Source organism: Ochotona curzoniae, unplaced genomic scaffold, assembly GCF_017591425.1.
Source record: "Ochotona curzoniae isolate NIBS_2020 unplaced genomic scaffold, NIBS_Ocur_1.0 scaffold_4506, whole genome shotgun sequence".
Classification (NCBI taxonomy): domain Eukaryota; kingdom Metazoa; phylum Chordata; class Mammalia; order Lagomorpha; family Ochotonidae; genus Ochotona; species Ochotona curzoniae.
In genome coordinates this window covers 74,451,539-74,456,459 of record NW_024467119.1, presented here as the reverse complement: position 1 = coordinate 74,456,459, position 4,921 = coordinate 74,451,539, and positions in this window count along the sequence as shown.

Genomic DNA, 4,921 nt, shown 5'->3' with positions numbered 1-4,921 from the left:
CGCCTGCTCTGTAAGAAGTTTCTCTCTGATGGTGATTTTTGCTTGTGTGTGTTTATAACTGACCTTTTAGCTAGGGAAGGTGCCTTGGTTTTTTTTTTTTCTTTAGGATTCATTTTATTTTTATTGGAAAGGTGGATAGACAGAGAGGAGGAGGGACAGAGAGGAAGATCTTCCCGTCCGATGATTCACTCCCCAAGTGAGCGCAACGGCCAATGCTATGCTGATCCGAAGCCAGGATCCAGGAACTTCTTCTGGGTATTCCACATGGGTGCAGGGTCCCAAAGCTTTGGGCCGTCCTCAACTGCTTTCCCAGGCCACAGGCAGGGAGCTGGATGGGAAGTGGAGCTGCCGGGATTAGAACTGGCGCCCATATGGGATCCTGGCTCATTCAAGGCGAGGACTTTAGCTACTAGGCCACGCTGCCGGGCCCGCCTTGGGTTTTTTAAAGAAGACTGTTGGCTCCAGAGTTTGAGACTGTGTTATCACTCAATGGGTTAAATGAATTTTAGATGGAGAAGTTGCAAGAGTGCAGGTCAAAGAGGTGAGCTGGATTTTATAATATACTTAATTTTGTAATGTTTTGGGTTTTCTCCCCTCCTAAGTGGGAGCGTGATCTACCGTACACCAAGAAGGTAAGAAATAAAATACAAGTGGTACAAGATGTATGTCAGACTTATTTTAAAAAAGCTTTATTTTATGCACGTGAAAGGTGGATTTAGAGAGTGTGTGTCTGCTGGTTCACTCCCCAAATGGCTGCAACCAAAGTCAGGAGTCAGGAGCCAGTTCACTCCAGTCTCCCAAAAAAGTGTGGGGGCCTGAGGATGAACACCACAATGCCAGTCCATGTAGGCTAACTTGCTACTTGTAAACCTTAATGTTAGTGTTAAATATCTTTACCCACTTCTTAAGTTTCAATGTTATCTACTGCAATTTTTATATTTCCTTTTATGCTTCATTAAAAATTCCACCCGTGTCTACTTCCTGTGCCTGCCACATGACGATCTGTAGAACATATTCAAAGTGACCCATTGACTTGGCGAATTTTTTGAGTGTGTCATATCATTTTGTTTAGAGTGTCTAATGCTGATTCAGGCCTGGCGTGCCCATTTGTGGCCTGTAGTGGGTTAGTTATGGTCTGCAAACTGCTATCATGTGGCCTATGAGCAAAGAATGACTTTTACATTCTTTATTGTGAGACTATGCAGGTCACATACCATTTTCACTGTTAAGAGTTTGTAATCCAGTAGGCTTTAGTGAATGTCCATCATTGTGTTACATCACTACCATCCTGGAGCTGTCTCATCATCCCAAATGGAAACTTGGCGTTCATTCAACAGTAACTCCCCATTACTCCTAATCCCTGTGGGTGATAACCATTGTTGTACTTTCTGTCCCTTTGAATTTGATGTAGTCTAGTTAGTATGTACAATCATACAGTATTTTGTCTTTTTTGTTTGGCTTATTTCAGTGAGATTTTTTCAAGATTCACTGATATTATACAATAGATTTTCATTCCTTTGTAAGATTAATGTTCTCTAGTGTGTGTGTCACATGTGTATCCATCCATTCACACACTGATAGGCATTTGAGTTGCTTCCACCTTTTGTCTGTCATGAATAATACTGCTGTGGGCATTGGCTCAATTTTCTACATTCAGTTTGGTTTTTACATTTTTAAAAAGTCGTTAAAAGATTTTAAAATATTTACCGTTTGGACTTGTTTGCAAACAGGTATGTTTGCCAACCCTTAATTCAAAGTAAGTTTTAAAATGACTATATAATGGCCTGTTGTGAAGTCTGATTGAGTTTTTCCCATAAAGTGTGTTCATTTCTTCACTGAGAGATTTAAATATTAATAGAATTTCTCACACGAAATAGTTGGAGTGCTATAGTTGTTTAATCTCAAAACAGTGACATATGATTTTGCTTTAATTATTAAATAGGAGTGAGAGTTATTGGCTTTTAAAAGGATACTGCAGTAAAGTCAGACTAAGGAGGGCATAATTCTTTTTGTTTGTTTGTTTTAAGTTTATTTATACCCTTATAGAGAAAGAGGGAAGAGAATGGAGAAGGAGAGACAGAGGTCTTCAGTTGGCTGCCTCACTCCCCAAATAGCTGCAACAGCCAGGGCTGGGCCAGGCCAGACTCCTCTGGTTGCCCATTCAGGTGGCAGGGACCCAAGCACTTGGGTTGTCTTCTGATGTTTCCCTGGAACATTAGCAGGAATTTGGATTGCAAGTGGCGCAGTTGAGACTTCAACCAGCACCTGTATAGGCCAGTAGGTGTAGCAGTTGGAAGGCAGCTTAACCTACTTTGTAACAAAATAGACAGAAGCTGGAAGCTTTTTATTATTATTATTATTTTAAATATGGGTTGCAGGAGTCCCCAAAAGCCTTTAAATTTGTTTTTGTTTGAGGTTTATTTATTTGAAAGGCAGAGTTATAGAGAAAAAAAGAAGAAACAGATCTTCCATTCACGTGTTTGCCCCCAAAATGAGTTCAGTTGTGATGGCTGGGCCAGAAAGAAGCCAGGAGCCAGGACTTTCAGCTGGATCTACCTCACAGGTGCAGGAATCCCAGGACTTGGACCGTCTGCTGCTGCTTTCCCAGGTGCATTATCAGGGAGCTGGATTGCAGGTGGTGCTGCCAGGACTCGAACTAGTGCTTACATGGGATGCCAGTGTTTCAGGTGGTGGCTAACCAACAAGCCACAACATTGGCCCTGCAGGAGGCATTTTTGATATCTTTTTATAATTCTCCTCTGAGCAAGTTATGTCCTTTGAAACTTGGCATCTCCCAAAGTAGAAGTTCCTGAATTTTTTTGATGCATGATATCTTTATCAGTAACTTTTTATTGTGTCCTTCAGCCAAAAGAATATTTAATGGTTCCATTTGTTACTTAATTAGGTTCAAACAACCTAATTTATAGGCATTCCTTGATTTTGTGAAAGATGTTTCTGTACTTCACAATGTGCCAAGATGCTTCTATGAGCTCCAAGGGCTTCATGGCTCATATTTGGGAATCAAAGTCCTAGGATCTTTTCTTTGGGTTTGACCTAATCCTTGTCCTTATTTGTTTTATTTCAGATGCTATCACCAATATTTTTAGGGGCTTACTTAACAATTCATGATGATTTTCTTTGCCACACAGATTAAATTTTGCATTTTTATTTGGATTTATTGTCCAAGTATATTAATTGATTAAAAGAGTTGTTTATTTGAAAAGCAAACTGGCAGAGAGCAAGAGTTGTATCTAGGGGTTCACTCTTGAGATATCTGAAACAGCTGTGACTAGGCAAGGCTGAAGCCAGAAAGCAGGAACTCCATCCATGTTTCCCGTGTGGGTAGTAGGAACACAAATACTTGGCTGTCATGTGTTGCTTCCCCAGTTGCATTAGCAGGATCCTATATCAGAAGTGGAGGAGCTGGGATATGAACTGGTATTACATGGCACATGAGCATCCCAAATGGTACCTTAGTCTGCCACACTACAATGCCTGCCTTATAGTATGTTAATTTTATGTTGGGTCAGAATATGAGAATTAGGCAATTGTCCTAGAACTAAAGTTGTTCATCTTCCCCCATTTTCAGGGTCCTCTAGTTCACTCCCTGAATGACTTCAGTGTCCTGGGATCAGCCAGATAAAAGCCAAGAGCCAGTTACTCCATCCAGGTTATCCACATGGCTGGCACAGGAACCCAGGTACTTGGGCTACTTTCTGCTACTTTCCTAGGCTCATCAGCAGGAACCCATCAGTAGTACTGGGCAGGACTCAAACCGCACTCATTTGGGATGCTGGTGTTGCAGGAGGTAGCTTAATGTACTGTACCACAGTGCCATTTCCATGGATGTATTAGCTTTTTATTGCTGCCATTAAAAATGACCAGAACCTTAGAAGATTAAGCATTGTATATTTATTGCTTTACTGTTTTGAAAGTCCAAAGTCTGGCACGGATCTCAAAGGATCAAACCAAAATATTGGGCCCTGTGTCATGGCTCAATTGGCTAATCTTCTCCTTGCAAATGTTGGAATCCCATATAGGCGTCGATTTGTGTCTTGGCTGCTCCACTTTCCATCCAGCTCCCTGCTTATGGGCTAGAAAAGCAGCAGAGGATGGCCCAAAGTACTGGGACCCTGCATCCATATGGGGAGTCCTGGAGGAGGCTCCCAACTCCTGCTCTGGACTCACTTAGCTCTAGCTTTTGTGGCCACTTGGGGAGTGAACCAGTAGATGGAAGATCTTTGTCTCTTCTCTATAAACCAGCCTTTCCAACAAAAAAAATCAGTCTTAAAAAGAAACCCAGATATTGATAGGACTGCACTTCTTTTTGGAGGCTCATGGGGGTGGGTAGCATTTGTTGTGCCAATGGCTATTTGAGCAGGTTTAACACATTTGTGGGCCATACAAAATTATCAACTTAAAAATCAGCCTGCTATGGATTATTGAATTTGAGTTGCACTTGTGGTTGCCTTGGCAGGGCCACGCTGATTTCATGGAGCTTAATTGTCTGCAGGCTGGACATGCCCCACCTTTGCAGGGGAAGATTCCTTTCCTTGCTTGTTGAAGTCTTTTTGCAAAATTCAGTTTTTTTTGCAGTTGTAGGAATGAAGTGCCTTTGTACTTGCTCAGTGTCAGTTAAGAGCCTTCTGTAGCTTCTAGAGAATGCTCCAACGTCTCGATTTATGGTTTCTTTCTTCCACCTGCAAAGCCAGCCACAGTAGTGTCTCTTCTTCCTCTTCTTTACCTTTTGAGAACCTGTGTCATCACTTTGGGCCTAGCCAGAGAATCCAATATCGTGGCCTCATCTCAAGGTCTTTAACCTTAATCACGAAGGTGTCAAGTCCTTTTTACCATGCAAAACAACATTCACAGGTTCTATGACTAGGCTGTGACAGTCTTGGGGGAAGGAGTACTATGCTGC